Source organism: Eptatretus burgeri, chromosome 9 (genome assembly GCF_056783735.1).
Source record: "Eptatretus burgeri isolate ZD-2024b chromosome 9, Ebu_testis_v1, whole genome shotgun sequence".
NCBI classification, from domain to species: domain Eukaryota; kingdom Metazoa; phylum Chordata; class Myxini; order Myxiniformes; family Myxinidae; genus Eptatretus; species Eptatretus burgeri.
Window position 1 is genome coordinate 49,233,321 of NC_140969.1, and position 21,576 is coordinate 49,254,896.

At 48.1% G+C, this 21,576-nt stretch overlaps 2 long non-coding RNA genes across 2 annotated transcripts in view; one reads left to right on the forward strand and one right to left on the reverse strand.

The window, feature by feature from the left end:
- LOC147020098 (uncharacterized) overlaps nt 1–21,576 on the reverse strand; it is a 232,136-nt gene that overhangs the window by 208,491 nt on the left and 2,069 nt on the right. The window lies entirely within an intron of this gene.
- LOC147020103 (uncharacterized) lies at nt 8,404–12,888 on the forward strand. Its single transcript, XR_015062004.1, has 2 exons — nt 8,404–9,488; nt 9,633–12,888. It is a non-coding gene; the product is annotated as an uncharacterized LOC147020103 (long non-coding RNA).

The window sequence follows — 21,576 nt, forward strand, 5'->3', positions numbered from 1 at the left end:
ATAAAGAGTTATCAAAGACATAGTGAAAACAGCATGATACATTTAAAGCAACATTTTAAAGCAAGGTTTGAATAATACACAATTACAAGCAAGGTTAGAATCCCGACAGCTGATTAACACACAGCTAATGGTCCAAAATATGACCACCTAGCATATCATCATAACAGATCGTAGGGTTAGTCAGGTGACTCATTGGAATGGAAACTATATTAGTGATAGGTGTGCTGTATCACGTGATTGGGTTTTCGTATATCATGCCTCGCCCGCTAGGGGTGGCAGGAATGTGCATCCGGACGCGCAAGAAAGCGGAGTTGATGCTAACACTCTTGCTTCTCGTGTCCCACTGCACCTCGTACACCATAGTTGGCTGACGAGGATGGTTGAATACGGACTTGTGCCCGTTTTCGTCGGAGACGACTTCAAATTGTTTTCCGAGCAATTGGAATGCTATTTCCACACGAATGATGTGGTCGACGAGGGCAAACAGAAGTCGATCTTGCTCGCTTCGCTTTCGGCGGAACATTATCGACTACTGAGTGATTTGGTGGCACCGGACAAGCCCCGGGATGACGGGCTGTCGTTTCGGGACGTTGTGGAGAAGATGAAAGCACACATGGCGCCGGAGAGGTCATTACAGCTCGCTCGATACCAGTTCGATCGCCTCTCGAAAGGTGCACACAGGCCCGTCGCTCGGGGGGGGGGCATTTGGGTGCAATGCCCCCCCATGGCGCATCTGGTGCCCCCTCCCCCACTTGTACGCCACCCATTTATGCCCTGTTGTACCCTGTGAACAACTTAGTGTTTAAGGATGAGCGCCCACTGTGACCTTGCTGTTTAAGAGTTCACCTGTGTGAACTAAAATCCTTATTCCAGATGTTCAACATGGTGACTAATAAGGCCTTCTTGGATAAACTGTTCTTTAATAATATCCTTCTTTGAATAACAGTCAAGAGATAAGTGTGCGCTTCCCAGAGCATCTCCAAAAGCAATTGGCAAGACAATACAGTCCAAGACCACAAGATAAAAGATAATAACGCAAACACCAACGCCGGCAGCCAAGACCTCGTGTCGAATGTCGATGTTGTGGGTGGTTTTATATATCGTGGATCATTTAGTTTTAAGGAATAGCCAATCAGCGTATTCGATATGGAGACCCGATTGAGCAGGTTACCTGATTGGTTGTAAGTTAGGTATAAATGTAATATAGTCATAATATGATAATATGATTAAGGAAAAGACATAAATTTACATTATTAAAGATGAAGTGCACGTGCACCACGTGACCTTCACAACCCGTCAACCCTCCATCTTACAAAAGTAATTTTATAATAAAAATTAAAAATATGTGTGTTTGCAATCGTGCTTACGTTTGAAATGATTAGATGCAGATAAAACCTGTTTTTGATGGATGGATCATTTAATAAATAAAACCATCAAATCTCGCGAGACGCGAGATTAGTGACGCAAGTCGCGAGATTAGTGACGCGAGTCGCGAGGGACGAATCACAGAGCACGAGCTCGTAGCAGGAGAAAAAGACGTCGATGATGGATACACGAAAATGGCTCAGAAAAGGAAAAAAATGCAAGCGACGAAAATGAAGAAGATGATGAAAGACATGTTACGGGAGGAGTTGGATGAGGAGGAGGAGGAGGAGGAAAAGACGATCATGTCGATGAAATACCGACAGAAGCTGGCCAACCTGGCCAAACCAGCAACGTCAGCCCTGCGGCTGTAGCCCCAGCGCAGACAGCCGAGTTTCCACGCTCGGCGGCGGCCTCGGGGTCGGCTGTGACCGTCAAGCCGCTTCCCGATGATCTTGGAAGTGAGAGACCGAATCGAGTTGTTCTACAGCGGTACCCTGGCCATCTGTTGCAGAACAAGAGTCACTCGTTTGTGTCCTCGTGGTACCAGACTAATGAATGGCTGGAATACAGTGTGCACACAGATGCAGCATTCTGCTATCCATGTAGGAAGTTTAACACCGCACGTGGCCCAGTGGACTCTACTTTCACAGTGCGAGGCTACCGGAATTGGAAACATGCCGTGGAGAAAGACAGGGGGTTTCACAAACACACAACTTCAAAGGAACATTTAACTTGTTTTGAGGTGGAAGGAGAATGAGAGGCACATCGATTGTGGTGAGGAGATTTCCACACTCCTCAATGCTGACCAGTTAAATAGAAACCGGTACTATGTGTCTGCTCTTATAGATGTTGTGGGATTTCTCGCCGAAAATCAGATACATTTTAGAGGGAGCCTTGATAATTTTGAGGATATGTCAGATGGGCACAGTGGGCTCTTTCTCTCGCTTTTAAACTACACACTCAAAGAAGACACCAAGCTCGCCGAAATAATAAAGCATATCCCACGAAACGCAAGCTATACTAGTCCGGAAATGCAGAATGAACTGATCTGCACATTGAGTAATGTTGTGCCGGATGCCATCGTGGAAGAAGTAGGCACTTCGTGGTTTACCATCAAGGTGGATGGGACGAGGGACCCCACTGAATGCGAGAACATATCAATCATCATTCGCTTTGTATCGGCATCAAATGAAGCAACAGAGCGTCTACTCACAATAGCTACAGCCGACGCTGGAGATGCAAAAGACATTGACAGACCTAATAATTGGAGAGCTGACAAAAACAGGACTTGACACATCAAAAATATTAAGTCAGGTGTACGACGGGGCTTCATTAGTGGCTAGGAAGCACGGTGGGGTGTAAAAGTTGTTGTAAGAGATATTGGAAAGAGAAATCCCCCATGTGCACTTCTTAAATCACCAACTCCATCTGGTAGTTATCCACGCACTGGCAGCAGAGAAAGCTGTCACTGATTTCCTCGAGGTTTGTTGTTGCCTGTACAAATTCTTCAGAAAGCCCACTGTTGCTGCACAGTATAAAGGTGAGCGGTTAAAACGATTTCTTGATCAAAGTTGGACGGGACATTCACCACCGTGTCTGTGGAGGCCTGTGGAGTGATCGAACGGGTGTCATACTCAGATTGGGCCACCCCGGTTGTCACGGTGCTGAAACGGAATGGAGACGTCCGATTGTGCGGGGACTTCAAATCCACGGTTATCCCGGGGCTCAGCATGGAGCAATATCCACTGCCGTCAATCAATGAAATATATGCGCGATTGGCGGGGAGTCGATACTTCACGAAGCCAGACCTGCGTGATGCATATTTTCACCTGGCAATGGATCCCGGGAGTAGCGAGCTTTTGAAAATCAACACATGTCAAGGACTCTATCGATATACCCGACTCTGTTTTGGGATTGCTTCGGCCCCAGCCTTGTGGCAGAAAGCCATGGATCAGGTTTGCATTGGCCTGCCTGCTCAGACCTACCTGGACGATGTGCTCATTGCGGGGAAAACGGCGGACGAGCACCTTGCGAACATTGCCCAAGTGCTGACAACGCTAGAAGCGTGCGGCCTGCGCTTGAACAGGGAAAAGTGCGCGTTCTTCAAGCAGCGCTTGGAATACCTCGGGCACATCATCACGCCGGAGGGGCTGTTGAACGGTCCTTGGAAGGTGGAGGCAATTCAACACATGCCACCGCCTCGCGACAAGACGCAGCTGCGCTTGTTCATTGGTATGGCCCAGTATTACCAAAGGTTCGTGCGCGGGCTCAGCTCACAACTTGCGCCGTTAACGCGGTTGCTCAGAAAGGACGAGCGCTGGGCTTGGGGGCCTGTACACAAGGCGTTGTTCGACCATGTCAAGCGGCTGCTCACAGAGGATACGGTCCTCGTGCACGACGAGCCTGCGCGTCCGCTCTTATTGGCATGCGACAGCTCTGCATATGGCATCGGGGCAGTGCTCTCCCACAGGATGGACAATGGTTCCAAGCGGCCTGTTTGTTTTGCATCCCGGACCCTGTCCGCAGCAGAGCGGGAATATGCCCAGATCGAGCGCAAGGCTCTCAGCCTCGTCTGGGCTGTGCGGAGGTTTCATCAATACCTGCTGGGGCGCCATTTCACTTTGCAGACGGATCACAAACCGCTTCAATTCATCCTGAGACGCGAACGCGGGGTACCGGTGGTAGCGGCCGCGCAAATACAGCGATAGTGTCTGTTTCTTGGTGCTTACGATTATGATATTCAGTTCCGAAGCACCGAGAAGCATGCTAACTGCGACGGGCTCTCACGCTTGCCGTGTGCGGAGGGTCCACTGAGTCTGAGTCGGCCGACCGGGTCGATGTGTTCGCGCTGGGCCAGGTCCAAAGCGGGCCAATCATGGCCAGACAGGTCGTGGTGGAATTGGCTTGTGATCCGGTGCTCGCCCGTGTCATCCAGGCGATTTATACGGGGAATTGGAGTGATCTGCCTTCGACACCGGCATTTCAACCTTTCATGTCGCGCGCATCGGAGCTGTCGTTGGTCCAACGGTGCGTTATGTGGGGAATGAGGACGGTGATTCCACCGAAGTTCAGGCAGCGGTGTTTGGAAGAACTGCATGTCAGTCACCTTGGCGTCGTGAAGACCAAGAGTCTTGCTCGTAGCCTGTTGTGGTGGCCGGGGTTGGACAAAGACATTGAGCAGTTGGTTAAGCGTTGCGCCACGTGTCAAACAGATGCTGATAACCCGCGTCGAGCCTCGGGGCTCTGGCCAACCCCAGACAGAGCCTGGCAGAGGGTCCATGTAGATTTTGTGGGGCCGGTTAATGGCAAAATGTTTTTGATTGTGATCGATGCATTCTCTAAATGGCCGGAGGTTGTAGTAATGCAGCATACATCAGCAAACATTACAGTAGAGAAACTGCGGACGATCTTTGCTAATAAAGGATTACCGGAGATCCTGGTCTCTGATAACAGTCCGCAGTTCGTCGCAGGTGTATTTGATGAGTTTATGCGTCAAAATGGTATTCGACATCTAAGGTCCGCACCGTATCATCCTGAGACGAATGGGCAGGCTGAGTCGTTTGTTAAGATGTTGAAACGGGCTTTGTGCGGGGGGGGGGGGGGTGTTGCACCTGTGCAGACAGTGGTCGATGTCTTTTTGCTCCATTACAGGAACGCGATTCATCCTGTCACGGGTGATTCGCCTGCCATTCGTCTCTATGGACGGGCATTGCGGTCAAGACTGGATTTGCAGTGACCTGGAGGGTCGGGGCGTGGGGCGGTGTTGCGTCCAACGCTGCTGCGCGGTTTCGATGTGGGGCAGCAGGTAATGGTGCGCAATTATTTCCACAGTTCCAAATGGGTGCCGGCTGTGGTCTCGGTGGTACTGGGGCCGGCGAATTGCATGGTGCGGACTGATGGTGGGGAGGTGTGGAAGCGGCACGTGGACCAAATGCATGATCGCTGTGCAGCGTCACCCCCCCGGGCCGAACGATGTGGGACCCCCACCTGTAATGTCGCCGGGCCAGACGTTGTATCGCCAGGGCCGGATGTGCCGACGCCCAGTGGGTCTTCGCCTGATTCTGTCCTGCCCGGGGACGTCGGGCAAGCTGGTCGGCCGGGGGCGGTTGTTATTGCGAATGGCGCGAGTCCGGCGAGGGTGTCACCTCGACCGAGCCGGGAGGCGTCTGAGCCTGGGCTGTCTGGCGGCGCTGCCCGTCCGAGGCGGGTCAGGGTGCGACCGCGGTACTTGGAGGATTATGAGTGTTGATTGGTTTCGGGTGGTCATGTTATGATTGTCCTTTCATCATTTGACTTGTCATTTTACGAGGGGAGGAGTGTGCTGTATCACGTGATTGGGTTTTCGTATATCATGACTCGCCCGCTTGGGGTGGCAGGAATGTACATCCGGACGCGCAATAAATCGGAGTTGATGCTAACACTCTTGCTTCTCGTGTTCCACTGCACCTCGTACACTCTAATAGGAAGCAAATTAGGGTGCGTGCGAGTGGGAGGATGTCTTGCTGGCAGGATGTAAATAGTGGAGTTCCTTTGGGATCAGTCTTGGGACCATTACCCTTGCTATGAGTATAATTTACTTACCAGTGTTTGTGTGTTTGTTTGTTTGTCACGCTACTCCTCCTACAGTTCTGGGCTGATTCCATCCAGACTTGCTACATCGGATCAGGATGACCCCAATTCATGTTTCGGGGTGTTTTTATCTTTGCTGGTGGTCTTGGGGGAGGAGAAGGGGAGGAGATGCAAATTTTCCACGTAAATGTGTCTCGTGTAGTGCTACCACTTGGTGGGGGAGAGTATTACAAGTCTCCACCATATAAAGTGCAGTATCGCTGTCCCCACATTTTCCAGTGCAATGAGTTGTCAGTTGCCTATACACTGCCCAAATAAAAGTATGCATCAGAAGAATGTGTTGCATGCTTGGAACAAGATCACCCATAGGGTGGGTAGGTACTCTGCTAATATGTAATCATTTACATCAATGATTTGAACACCGTAGGATCTTTAACCTCCACGAACTAATGCCAGCACACGGAACTCACAGTTTAATATCTATCCGAGGGACAGCACACACATTTATGCCTTGCCCTGCCTGAGAGACATCAGGAATGGATAACATTCTGGAGCTGGGCATCGAACTCAGGCAGGAGAGATGGCTGAAAGGCGAGTGTCCATACCTCTGGTCAAGGCCATCCTGCCAGCTCGCTGTTGTTAGTAAGCGTGCACGAAGGGAAAAGTGGGATGAAGCAATCGGTCGCGTACGTGGTACGTATAACGTATTGTTGCGGATTCGCGCCCGCCGGCGTGCTGACGGCCACGTAACTCGAATCGCGGCACGTCGCCCACCGGACGGACAATCCAGTCGTGACCCTCTCGGACTAACGCCGGGAACCAGTCACGGGTGGACCTGTCGGTCTCACCACGATCGTGCCAATCGGCCCCCGCGTGGGATAGGGTTGCTCGCCAAATTCGACCTACCTAAGTACCCACACGGAGGGTAGACCGGGCGATCGCACCTCGCCGCAGGTCGACTTCGGACACGGGCCACTTAAGCGACCCGTTCCATACTATCGGGATAACCGAGCGGTGTTATTCGTCGGCCTCGACGGTTCGATTAATTATCGGGCGTCTTAGCCCACGACCAACCCTTTACGTGAAGCAAGATGGGGATTCAATGAAAGAAATGACGAAGCGAAGCGGGAAAACAGTTCAACAATAAGCACATTTATTTCGCGATGAACGGAAAGCACACATATACAATTCCACCAAAAGCACATGTAAAAGAAGAAGACAATGCAATATTACACAAAAAGCAAATGCAACAATGCAGATCTATCCGACTACCGGGCACACGGCAACACTTATACAATTTTACTTCACAGACGGCGCCGACAACACATATTCCCAAAGCAAAAGAAAAGAGAACCACCCTCCAGGATGAGGGGGTAGGCGGGCCTGGGGCCGAGACCGTGTCGGGCCTACCCGTCTGATGATGAGACGCGGAGCGGCGGTGGTGCCTCAACTCCGCGGGCCTCGCGGACAGTGTCTGGTAGGGGGTGGGAAAAGGGGCCCCCTTTGTCGCACTATCTCAGCGCGGGGGGGAAACAGGAGGGGGTTGCTGATGCTCGGGGAAAGGAGGATATAACCCTGTCTCGGGTCCCGCGGCGAGCGTCTCCTCCTCCACCTCGGTCGCGTTGCTGGCCTCTCCCTGTGCCGCTCCCGGCACCGACGCGAGCACCCCCTCGTCCGCCTTCGCCGCCGTCACCTCTCCACAGCTCCGTCCTCTTCACTCCGACTAGTACCACTTCTTTCCAGCTCCACCGACGACTCTCTTGAATTCCGCACACTCCTCTCTCCTTCCAACTGAACTCTTACTCAACTTCCAACTGAACTCTTCCTCGACTGACAAACGCAGTCGTTTTTATAAGCCCCGTGGCTTCGCTCTTTTACCCTTGACCCTCTGCCTCCGACCCTTCACCTCTCTTGCTGGCTCCCCATTGGCCCGAGGAAAAGTGGGCGTGAATGCTTTTTGATCCATGAATTTGCATATAGCGACCGCCCTCCAACGCCCTGGAGGCGGGGCCAAATCGCCCCTCGCTCACCGATTGGACGGAACAAAAGTGGGCGTGAGTCGTTTTTGATCCGTTTTTCTGTGGTGTCCGTGATGTTTTTGAACACGCTGCTCGGTGCGCGCCCCGCACGAGTCCAGCATCGGTGCCCACGAGTGGCGCGAGATGACGGTGATGCGATGGTGGCGAGTTGTGACGGTAAAGGTCGTGGCGGTTGTGGTGAAGCGGCGTTGTGGTTGGTGGTTGTTGTGATGGCTGTTGAGACGTGGTTGGTGGTGGTAATAATGGCGGCTGGTCCAAAATAAAGATAGTAAAAGAAAAACGGCTATCCTGAAGAGTCGCAGCACGCATGAATGACATTTATTCCCTCTAGACAACGGGTTTGGGCCTAACTACACATATACTTACCGAGATATCTCACCTAAGGGACCTGAATGGTGGTTTGCGAATTTGGTCAACCACAACAGTATGTATGTAGATGTACTCGCATTCGTATGCATCTGCATTTTGTTAAGAGCATACATTGAAAACCGTTCAACGGAGGAAATTGAAACTTTACCACATGATACATGACCATTTGATATTGCTGATATTGAGTACATCATAAATTTTCTAAGGAAATTTGTACACATTTATCTCAAGTGCAGATAAATACAATTGCAAGATTGTACACCAGAAGAGTTGGTTCGCGTCCAGGGCCACCGAGAGCAGAATGGGCCCCTTCATCCGGGCACCCTTCAAATGTTTTTTTATTTTTATTTTTGAAACAACATATATTTTTGTCGTCAGAAACATACCGTGTTTAAGGGAAATTGGGATGTTATTCACATTTTCCTACATGCATATTCGTTTAACACACTTCATCCTGATGGGGTGTGGCTAACACTCCTGTGTTCATTTACGTCATTTGATCATGCAGGGAATGTAAATTGTGATTATGTCAATTGTTCCCAAAGTAGTTTATTTTATGAGGGAGGGTGTCATTGTCTCTGGAAATGGCATGCCAGAGAATCACCCTGAGTGGCATGAAGGGTGACACAAAATAAATTTGTCCCCAGTGTTTTATCATCACAAACAACCAATATACGAAAAAAAAAATTGAAGGAATATTTACGGGTCCCTTTTGGGTCTGAGCCCTGGGTCTGTTCAGTTGAAGTCCCTGCTTGCACCAAGTCCTTCTCAAGGCTGCGTGGGGTAAGTATTCTATGAATACCATATAGTTCTACAAGCGACTGAAGTGGCGACAATGATTTCACTGGTCGGTATAAGCACTTGCGTTAGTTTGGCTTATAACGCTCTGGGAACTGTTTAACGAGCACAAACGTGCAGTTTCAGCTACTGCCAGTAAATATCAAGAGGTGGTCCTTACCATTCGCAGCTTACAACTACACCATACAACTACAAGGAATAACAAGGAACTTTGGTGGAGGAGAAGGCCATTTGGGCCATCATGCCTGCATGACACCAATACCAGATATCACTCGTCGACATGCAAGCTACCGACAAGTGCTGCCAATATCTCTGTATCCATACCTCCTCTACCTCCATTGCTTCTAGGTACCTATCTAATTCTGATTTAAACCTACCTACTCTTTCTGCTGCCACGACCTTTCCAGTATGACCATGCCGTGCAATAACTACTCTCTGAAAGATGACCTCTTGCCTCATTGCTGTCCTAACTCTCCTCTTCTTTACTCTCAGGTTATGGGCCCTGGTCCCATCACTATCCTATCACATCCAGTTCATGACGGTAAATGAAAAAGTTTTTGTGGAAACAAGAAAACAACTCTGAACAAGTGACTGTTGAAGTGACTGCCGGGCCATTGGAGTTATCGCTGGAATTTGCAAAAATAAAACAAAGCCGAGAGTTTCAACAAGATGGAGTAACATCCCACACCTCACAGGCCCATCCCACAGCCACATCACATGGACGTCTCGCTTGGTTGAGGGGAAAAATTGCTAATCGTCTTATCAGTCGCAGGACTGAATTCCCATGGAACCCCAGATGCCCTGACTTGTCATCGCTGAATTATTTTTGTATGGGACTTGTCAAAGGGAGAGTGGTTCAGTCGAAGCCATCCACAATTGCTAAATTCACATTATCTCGAGTTACACAAGACACCCTTCATATCAGAGAGTGGTGTCACCTGTTGCTACATGGAAGAAAATCTAGAGAACAGAGGGGAGGCCATACTCTTACTCAGTACTTGCTTTTCAACTTGAGGGTTGTACAAATATTTCACATTTAAAAATTCTTTCATATCTCTCATTGGTGTAGATGTACGATTTCTTTTTTTTTGCTTTACCTTTTTTATGGCCCACCCTAGACAAGTCTGACTCGTAAAATTATCTGTATTCGGGTTAATCATAATTCATGTAGACTGGCCAGTCGTACATTTGGCTGCAAAATTTGAAATAATTTTTACACACCCGGATCGAAGCAACATTTGAGGCTGTTTTTGGTTAGTAAACAGATGCCACCTGCTGTAAATCCTCAGGAAGTGCTCTCCAAATCGATGATTTAAAATTCGTTATACAAATGGTCTTCTGGTCCAATACTCTCCATGTCGTATTGACATCCATTAGTTAATTGCATCCGACATGGCTGTGCATGACGTTTGCCAAAGCTGTTAGTCAAACAAGTCATGTTTTATATCGTACTGTGTGTGACCTGAAATGAACTCGTGAGTCGTGACCATTGCAATGGTGAGGCATCACGATGCCAACTGAATTGGCTGTCACGGCTGAATAATGAAGTCAATGCGCTACCATCTGGAGACCCCCCCAACAGAAGCGACTACTTTCATTGTTCTCACCAAGCGTCACATGCATATCGTTATGACGTATTAAAATTGATCACCCTGATCATGGAGGGAATTTTTTTAACAAGTCTCATTCTCAAACAGTCGGTGGGCAATGGTGTTTTTATTTTAAACCAGACTCGGTGATGAAAGTGTTCGAATAATGTTTGCTCTGAGTCTGGGAGGTTGATGGTTCGAACTCAAACTGAGTCTACCAAGGACTTTAAAAACAGTATGTGCTGATTCCTTGCTTGGGGATCCACAATTAAAAAGGATATTGCAGGGAAAACTATAAGTTGGCAATAATTGCATCAGCTTTGATGCACCTAGTGGCCTCCCTATGTGTTGAAGTTTCTTGTAAGGGAACATACATATGCGGTGTACTTCTTATCGGTGCCAATTTGTTAGTACTTTTACATCATGAACTTTGTTCCATTTACTTGTCCAACTAATGGCAGTCGTGTTAGCCTGGTTTCTTTAATTTGGTTTCTAACCAATAATTTTGCCCCACACTACGATTTAGCTCGAGGACCTCACCCTCAGGGACCGAAACCTTGTTGAGAAAGGCTTTAACAGAAACGTGGCGACCCCTTCCTGCCGATCAGCTCGCATTTTGCACCATCGTGGAAATAACTCATGGACTCGAGTTTCACTGGAGTTGAACCGCAATTGCAGCCCCATCTTCAGCGAGGCATTTCCTCTCTTGACTCATGGAGTTTCTTACCACGTTCCACGTCGTGGCTCTATCCTCAGTGGGTTTTCACTCCTTTTAACTGTTAATTTTTAAGGTTTTAACCTTTAAGGTTTTCACTCCTTTAATTACCATCATCTAACCCCTTTTTGGATTGTTCACCAAGAGAGCTGGGTTTAGACGGTCGTGAGACAACTGCCAAGTGCTTCTGTTGCTGTTACGAGTGGATATTTCGAGAGATGAGGGTGTCTTGAGAAGAATAAGGTAAGTGGTGTGTTTTTATCATTTATCGTGATCGAGTTGTGCATGTTTTAAGTTCGGGCCTAGCTGACGGGATTCAGGCCTCGGCTAAATGCTAGGCCGCGCCAGTTTTTTGTTAACTAAGGTGCTTGAATGAATTTTTTCATGCAAGTTATGCATTTCACCACATGCCTGATGTTATATACTGTTAGATTATATAAGGATTGTACATGGATGCTTTAAAAGTCGTGTTTTATGGCGTTGGAAAAGAATTTCTCTTGTGAATGCACTATAACTATGTAACTGGTTTTTGCTTCGAACGGCCTCATCAGTGTGACAACTCCTTGGCTTTTTTTCACAAGATCTTGGCTATTCGTTGTTCAGCTTGGCGTATAGGTTTTTCTATTATCATCGCTTTTCCGAAACCTTGTGAATTCTTGGCTTTTTTCATTGGCTCACCTTGGCATTTATGAAAATGAGGAGTGGTCACACTGGGCCTCATGCGTTTATTTGAACTTTAATTCGATTTCTGTTTTCATTTTTCACAGTCGATAAGGTAGCTTAACACTTGACTGAAACAAGGTTGGTGAAAATCTGGTGTTTTATGGCGATTTTACGTCGTTTTGTGATTTATACAAGTTACATGAGCTGAGGAGATGCCATGACCATGGGCTTCCAAATGCTTCCAAACGGCCTCATGACTTTATCTTGTTTTATTCGATTTCTTTTTTCACTTTTACTGTTTGTTAATATAGGTTCAGATTCGATTCAAACAATTTCCTTGAAAATTTTTTGAAATTTGATGAATTTAGTTCGTATAGACATTTTGTATGGTGAATGGTGAGACTCTGTGAGTATTCTGGAGCAGCCTCATTGCTCGTGGCCTTACTCTAACTCCGATTGGATTTCTATTTCTACTTTTTGAAATCGCTGACACAGATTCAAACTCGACTGTAACAAAATGTGTGAAAATCCGATCAAAAACGCCTTTTTCATCAGGAAAATGCATTAAATTTCAAATAACTGACGCCGTTGGGCCTTAAAGGGACACTATATGATGTGCATTCACTTGACCTTTCACCCTGTCCCCCAGGGAGACTGCTTATCCATAGCCTGTCAGATCTGTATTTATATTTTCGGATGTTTTGCGAGGTGCTCCACAAGGAATTACAGCAAATATTGTGAAAAACGGACGTTTCAAAATAAAGTTATAATGTTTACACGGGCCACGAGCCGATGTACCACGTGACCTGTACAGACGTGCAGGCAAGATGGTGGCTTCTCTGTAATGTTTATTTTATGGGTGATTAAACTTTTCAATGTCTCGAGGGTTGTTCTACATTAAACAGCAACTCTTTTGTTTACAGTCTGTACCCACACCCATGTGGTATGCACCCCCCACACCTTGGCTTCGCATTGTGTTCATGTGAGGGACTGCTTGTTCGCAGGAGCTATCCAAGTTTTGTTTACATTTTCAGAAGTTTTGCGAGGTACTTGACAGGTATTCAAAACAAATCTAATGAAAAAATAGATGTTTACATGGACTGTGAGCTGGTGTACCTCGTGACGCGTGCACAGATGAGCAGGCATGATGATGCGTTGCCCACACGGTGCCGGTTACACGCGATTGTGTTTATACTTTATAGATACACTTGGTAAGTTGCACATTCTGCTCACATGTTTGGGGCAATTCTAAGCTGCTGAGGGTTTAAACACCATATTTATATCATACGATTTTCATTCCAAGGCCATGGAGATATCAGTGTATCTCAGAGATGGCATATGTTTTCCTGTTTTAAGGTTGTTTTGCTTTAAATTATCACTTCCTTCGATGCTTCCTGTGATCTCCCTTGTGATCCCCCATGCTGTGTCCCTCGAATAAAGATATGCCTTCCCCCTTCCCCCTTCCCCTCCCACTATATAGGCCTCATTAAGTCGGTCTTGGGACATATAAATTATCCTGTACATGCCCTGTTGTAGTGTACTTTGCATCAGTGCCAATTTGTTAGTACTTTTACATCATGAGCTTTGTTCCATTTACTTGTCCAATCAATTGCAGTCGTGTAGACTTGGTTTTTTTTAATCTGGTTTTTAACCAATCATTTTGCTCCACACTACTATGGGGCTCTTGGACCCCCGGCCCCCCTTTGGGGGACAGGCATTGAGGAAGGCTTTATTGTGAGTGTGACAACACTTTCCTGCCTGGCAGCTCTCATTTTACACTGTTGTTGAAATAACTCATGGACTTGCTGGAGTTAAACCCCATTCACAGCCCCATCTTCAGCATCACATTTCCTCCCTTGACTCACGGAGCGTCCTTCCATGTGCAGCATCGTGGTACTGTCTTCAGTGGGTTTGCACTCCTTTCAACCTTGGGACGACTATCATCTCACCCCTTTTGTGAGCAGCTTATTGCGATGGGCACTGGCCATTTATGACACCTGAGTCACAGAGTGGATCATATTGTTTTGTGAACACAATGCCGAATTGGCCCACTGGTGATATGCCATTTCTTGCTTCTGATTGAACTTGTGACTGTATTTATCCGCACTCAGGCATAACAGCTTATTTGACGCCATTCAAACTGGATGAAGTCATCAACCCTTAGCAGTGAGTAAAAGTCAACGACTTGATTTTCTATGCATGCATTATTATTTTAATGGCTAATATTAAGTGAAAATCTTCTTCTTCTTCTCCTTTCGGCTGCTCCCGTTAGGGGTCGCCACAGCGGATCATCCATATGATCCGCATAGTGATTTGGCACAGGTTTTACACCGGATGCCTTTCCTGACGCAACCCTGGTCACCTCTTGCTACACAGGGATATGGCACACCTATTTTAACCGGGGTATACACCGGGCCCAGTACACTGGTACTCATTTCGCCGACCTCGGAAGGATGACAGGCTGAGTCAACCCCCTGGTGTATTAATTCAGTGGCCCAACGGGGCTTGAACTCAGGACCTTTTGGATCCCAAGCCACTGCCCGAACCACTGCGCCAACACCAGGCTTTTTCTAATATTAAGTTAAAATAGCATGTCTAATTGGAACCATGTTATCGCCCCCCCCCCCACCTTTCCTTCCATAGTTTTAACCGCTTCTGTTCTGACCCCTCTTGCAGTTCACTTGTTCTTTGTCATTCGTTCACTACAATAGAGACTTTCTAAATGATGTAATCCACCCCAGAATGCTCAGTGCACATGCACAGAATTCCCTAGAAACAGTGGTGTTCGGGGCACCATCAAGTATATTGTGTGTGCGAAACAAAGATTGTTTCCTAAAATTGCTCACAAAGCTTCGAAAAGAAGCTGAAAATACTTGGAAAAGTACCTGAGAGAAAGGGCTGTGCCTTTTCACAAAAAAAGAGTTGGAGAACTTTCTCAGCTCGCCGAACGGGAAGCTGCTCGCACTGCAAACTTGCGACCATGCGTGCAAGGCCCGAGTGGAAACTCCCAACGGATCGCTGCCAGTGAATGGACTGTTAATCTTGATAAGATGCTTCTGAACATTGATGGGAAGGACATATCTGGGGCTTTTAAATGTGCAGGATAAGTTAAAAATTATATTTTCGTTTAATAATTTTGGGAGGCTTGAGGGAAAGTGGGAGTTGACGTGAGCTGTGAGGGCTGTTATAAATACATTGTCTGATTGGTTCCAGGGCCACAAGAGAAATTGTACTGGATTTTTCATCTATTGCTAAAGGTTGGTGTGTGTTTGTGTGTGTGTGTGTGTGTGTGTGTGTGTGTGTGTGTGTGTGTGTGTGTGTGTGTGTGTGTGTGTGTGTGTGTGTGTTGAGCGTATGTGTGTGTTTTTATACACTCAATGAGGCAGCTAATTGTATTCACAGGAAATAATAGGAAATCATCACCTCTCAGTCCCATCCACTGATATTTGTCACATTTCCTCCATTTCCCGTGAGTCCGATTTTTAAAACTTAATTTATTTTATTTTATTAAATTCAAGAACAGAGCAATTATGGCTAACCATTTTGAAATTGCCAATATTTTGTCTAAATGCTGAAAATTATGTTTAAACTAGCCGGGAGGCGACGATGGTTCGCGGGCATTATTGAACAATGCCACGATAGGTACAATTGAGTTAGTGGAAGCTTTTGAGGAAGCCCTACCGTAAAAATTGACCAAATCAAATGGGATTTTTTTATATGTTGTACTTATGGACATTACGCACAGCTTCTAGGAAATGAAATTGCGAGAAAAAAAATCGAGAAAAAAATAAAAATAAATAAAAAGTTCAAGTGGGCGTGGCTCCGCCCACAAGGGGCGTGGGACGCCCATCATACAAAAAGACACAACAAGACCATGATATCTAGCTTGTGTCCAAGTTTCACCAAGATCGCATCAAACGTCACGGAGCTATGCTCTGGAGAGAGTCACAAACAGACAGACAGACACAACGAAAATAGTGGTCACTGCTGGTGCCCGTGAACCAAGAACGATTTGAATTACAGATTTCCTGCTACTAATGGCATGTAAAAAGTGTTCAGTGGAGCTGAACTGAGTCGGTGGAAACTCACACACAGCGTATGCGCAAAAGGCATCATTGAGCATTCATACTGTACATCATTTCGAAAGTCACGTATCAGAAATGCGATGCTGCACGTCATTACCAAGTAATGGTAACCAACTCTTCGGTGAAGGACATCTTCACGACGTGAAAATACACAAAGCTTGTGCCAGCTATACAGTATTTACGTGGGAGCTGGATGTATCAGATACGGAAGACACCGTATTTTGTTTTGGTGCTTCTGAACACCAATGGGAAGGATATATCTGGGGCTTGTGAATGTATAGGGGAAGTTAAAAATGATGATATTTCCCATTAATCATGTTGGGAGTCGTTAGGGGGAGTTGGAACCGTGAAGGCTGTTATAAATATTGACTTGTCCAGGGGGGTTAGCCCCTACCTTGACGGATAGCTGAACGATTTCCTTTGGAGGCTTACAGCTGAGATTCTCTGGAGAGTATGGCGTGTGCAGGAAGGAAAGGGCGGCAAGGACAGAACAGACGGAAGCACAGCACAGGGGTTTATACTTGAACCCACGACAATGAGACAACACAAGCAACTTGAATAAATATGGGGTTTAATGAAAATAAGTCAAATATTTACAATGGTAATAATTCAAAGGGTAATCATAAAAACAGAACGCGAGGTAAAACCAAATCTAATGTTGAGGCACCTCCACACAGACTTTAATACAGACAAGGGGATAGAACAAATAAAAGGAAAATCCCTCCGTTATCCCGGCACTGAGCTCTGTGCCCAGAGATGACTTTCTGAAGCTTGATGTTCGACAAACCGCTTTGTCTCTGCTGTGGGAAAATGCGCCCAAAATGGCGTCAAGCTGCTCTCTGGGCAGGAAAACGTACAGGAGGCAATTCAGGCGGCGAAACTCAACACCAGGGCTCAGAAACCCCCACACAGCTTCTTTCGTCGATCGCACTTGCCGTGCCGCTGCTCTGCATAATGACGCCTCTCTTCCCCGATGGCACAACACAAGGCTTTGAGGCTGGTCCCATACGAACCAACCAACAGTCAATGGCCAGCGTCTTGCTCCACCACACGAGCCAATTCGCCTCAGCATGACCACAAGAATTGTGCAGCCTTCTTTACCATCTCTTTCATCCGCCGATCCTACCTCACTCACTTCTGTCTCGCTTCTTCTTTGTGGCTCGACTGCCTTCTTGTCACACATGCGAGACTCTCCTCCCCCCTCTCTCTCTCTCTGACGTCATGGTCATCAATCCTCCACTCCAGAGGCCTGGTTCACCAGCCATCACCCCTGGAGGCAGGGTTTCCTGCCTGCTTGGATGTGCAGCTCGGTTGTTGTTATTGTTTTAAAGACGTGACCCCTTTTTTATCACCTGTCTTGAAATGCAAAAACATAGGAAAAGGTCACTGGGGGCAATCACATGCTGGGAGAAATTGTCCTTAAACCCTACTTCATTTAACACAGCACCACCCCTCTCCCCCAACCGTGTGGTGACACTTAACACTTAACCTCACAGTTTCCCGACTTAATTTACATTGAGATGTCTCCTACACATCCAAGGATCAAGCTACTCTATACAATCCTATCTTTCCAATGAAATTCCTCCATTTACCCCACAACCATAACAATATTGTTACGGATTCGCCTCTGGTAGGAATCACAATGGGAGTTCTCGGATTCACTTCTTAGCCAACGATCCTGAAGCCGACGAACCGTGGATATTTCTGCAGCACTATGGTTTGGTAAGCAACTACAGATACCATCTGAGATGCTTCATTTAGGTAAGGTCTAGCATCCAATTCCACTTTACCTTCCCGGCAAATTAATCACCCCAGATAAGGACTGCTTCCCGATGTGCCACCTTGATCAACGATGGCCGAGTGTTACTGGAGGTGTACACACCGGCTAATGACACCCATCGGAGCGACGGGGACGAACTCCAGACTATGCCTCACCAATGGAAGCTGACAACCGGACAGTTTAGAAAAGGGCTTGTAATGATTAACAAAAGGCACGTATGTACATGACAGTGTCACAACAGAGAAATCCTTAACCCAGCACAAAGGCCCCCTTTTAATCAGTCACTTGCTACAAAGTACAAATGGGTGCCACAGTCATACCGGAAAGTGTGTGTGTGTGTGTGTGTGTGTGTGTGTGTGTGTGTGTGTGTGTGTGTGTGTGTGTGTGTGTGTGTGTGTGTGTGTGTGTGTGTGTGTGTGTGTGTGTGTGTTTGCATTGCGTGGCCTGTTATTGGCCTTTCATTCACTGTATGTAAGCTGGCCGGCTCACGTTGGTCCAAAGAAAAAGGGGATGGGGGGGGGGGCTGAAGAAGACGGTGTAATGCGTTGTCCTGAGAGGTGCAGAGGGTGGATGCATGTGCCGTCAGAGGAAATGGCATGAGGTGCAACAGTCACTGGGCTCCAAAAAGAGCAGTTGGTGTTTTCCGCTGATGCTCATGTTTCGGAAGGGAACCAAGTAGAATAGAGTTGCAAGAGAAATATAGCATGAGTGTGTATAGCAGCTGCATCCGGGAATCCTCCGCTGGTCTACCTGGCACGGGACCTCGATTGCTTCATGCTTGGCCACCAGCTTGCTCCCACAGATTCACCAGTCCTCGGCTTACTGTACAGATGCCAGCCCACTCTATAACCACCAGCTTGCTCCCACAGATTCACCAGTCCTCGGCTTACTGTACAGATACCGGCCCACTCTATAACCACCAGCTCGCTCCCACAGATTCACCAGTCCTCTGCTTACTGTACAGATACCGGCCCACTCTATAACCACCAGCTGGCTCCCACAGATTCACCAGTCCTCTGCTTACTGTACAGATACCGGCCCACTCTATAACCACCAGCTCGCTCCCACAGATTCACCAGTCCTCTGCTTACTGTACAGATACCGGCCCACTCTATAACCACCAGCTGGCTCCCACAGATTCACCAGTCCTCGGCTTACTGTACAGATACCGGCCCACTCTATAACCACCAGCTGGCTCCCACAGATTCACCAGTCCTTGGCTTACTGTACAGATACCGGCCCACTCTATAACCACCAGCTGGCTCCCACAGATTCACCAGTCCTCGGCTTACTGTACAGATACCGGCCCACTATTACCACCAGCTGGCTCCCACAGATTCACCAGTCCTCGGCTTACTGTACAGATGCCAGCCCACTCTATAACCACCAGCTGGCTCCCACAGATTCACCAGTCCTTGGCTTACTGTACAGATACCGGCCCACTCTATAACCACCAGCTGGCTCCCACAGATTCACCAGTCCTTGGCTTACTGTACAGATACCGGCCCACTCTATTACCACCAGCTGGCTCCCACAGATTCACCAGTCCTCGGCTTACTGTACAGATGCCTGCCCACTCTATAACCACCAGCTGGCTCCCACAGATTCACCAGTCCTTGGCTTACTGTACAGATACCGGCCCACTCTATTACCACCAGCTGGCTCCCACAGATTCACCAGTCCTCGGCTTACTGTACAGATGCCAGCCCACTCTATAACCACCAGCTGGCTCCCACAGATTCACCAGTCCTTGCTTACTGTACAGATACCGGCCCACTCTATAACCACCAGCTGGCTCCCACAGATTCACCAGTCCTTGGCTTACTGTACAGATACCGGCCCACTCTATAACCACCAGCTGGCTCCCACAGATTCACCAGTCCTTGGCTTACTGTACAGATACCGGCCCACTCTATTACCACCAGCTGGCTCCCACAGATTCACCAGTCCTCGGCTTACTGTACAGATGCCAGCCCACTCTATAACCACCAGCTGGCTCCCACAGATTCACCAGTCCTTGCTTACTGTACAGATACCGGCCCACTCTATAACCACCAGCTGGCTCCCACAGATTCACCAGTCCTTGGCTTACTGTACAGATACCGGCCCACTCTATTACCACCAGCTGGCTCCCACAGATTCACCAGTCCTCGGCTTACTGTACAGATACCGGCCCACTCTATAACCACCAGCTCGCTCCCACAGATTCACCAGTCCTCTGCTTACTGTACAGATACCGGCCCACTCTATAACCACCAGCTGGCTCCCACAGATTCACCAGTCCTCTGCTTACTGTACAGATACCGGCCCACTCTATAACCACCAGCTCGCTCCCACAGATTCACCAGTCCTCTGCTTACTGTACAGATACCGGCCCACTCTATTACCACCAGCTGGCTCCCACAGATTGACCAGTCCTCTGCTTACTGTACAGATACCGGCCCACTCTATAACCACCAGCTGGCTCCCACAGATTCACCAGTCCTCGGCTTACTGTACAGATACCGGCCCACTCTATAACCACCAGCTGGCTCCCACAGATTCACCAGTCCTTGGCTTACTGTACAGATACCGGCCCACTCTATAACCACCAGCTGGCTCCCACAGATTCACCAGTCCTTGGCTTACTGTACAGATACCGGCCCACTCTATTACCACCAGCTGGCTCCCACAGATTCACCAGTCCTCGGCTTACTGTACAGATGCCGGCCCACTCTATAACCACCAGCTGGCTCCCACAGATTCACCAGTCCTTGCTTACTGTACAGATACCGGCCCACTCTATAACCACCAGCTGGCTCCCACAGATTCACCAGTCCTTGGCTTACTGTACAGATACCGGCCCACTCTATAACCACCAGCTGGCTCCCACAGATTCACCAGTCCTTGGCTTACTGTACAGATACCGGCCCACTCTATTACCACCAGCTGGCTCCCACAGATTCACCAGTCCTCGGCTTACTGTACAGATGCCAGCCCACTCTATAACCACCAGCTGGCTCCCACAGATTCACCAGTCCTTGGCTTACTGTACAGATACCGGCCCACTCTATTACCACCAGCTGGCTCCCACAGATTCACCAGTCCTCGGCTTACTGTACAGATGCCAGCCCACTCTATAACCACCAGCTGGCTCCCACAGATTCACCAGTCCTTGCTTACTGTACAGATACCGGCCCACTCTATAACCACCAGCTGGCTCCCACAGATTCACCAGTCCTTGGCTTACTGTACAGATACCGGCCCACTCTATTACCACCAGCTGGCTCCCACAGATTCACCAGTCCTCGGCTTACTGTACAGATGCCAGCCCACTCTATAACCACCAGCTGGCTCCCACAGATTCACCAGTCCTTGGCTTACTGTACAGATACCGGCCCACTCTATTACCACCAGCTGGCTCCCACAGATTCACCAGTCCTTGGCTTACTGTACAGATACCGGCCCACTCTATTACCACCAGCTGGCTCCCACAGATTCACCAGTCCTCGGCTTACTGTACAGATGCCAGCCCACTCTATAACCACCAGCTGGCTCCCACAGATTCACCAGTCCTTGCTTACTGTACAGATACCGGCCCACTCTATAACCACCAGCTGGCTCC